A 210-nucleotide genomic window follows, 5' to 3' on the forward strand; every position below is an offset into this window, starting at 1 on the left:
CTCTCGCATGTCTAGATTATCTATCACTAGATCTAAGATCTCAGCTCTCGCATGTTGATCTGTAGAAAGTGTCGATCGATTATTCTATAGGAATATCGATCGATACACCTTTTACAATCTCGATAGATTAATCTATTGGATCATCAATCGATATCGCTTCTAACAAGCTTTACGATCGGGTTGAATATGTGTTCACTAAGGTTCCTAAAT

Source organism: Brassica oleracea, chromosome C9 (genome assembly GCF_000695525.1).
Source record: "Brassica oleracea var. oleracea cultivar TO1000 chromosome C9, BOL, whole genome shotgun sequence".
NCBI lineage: Eukaryota > Viridiplantae > Streptophyta > Magnoliopsida > Brassicales > Brassicaceae > Brassica > Brassica oleracea.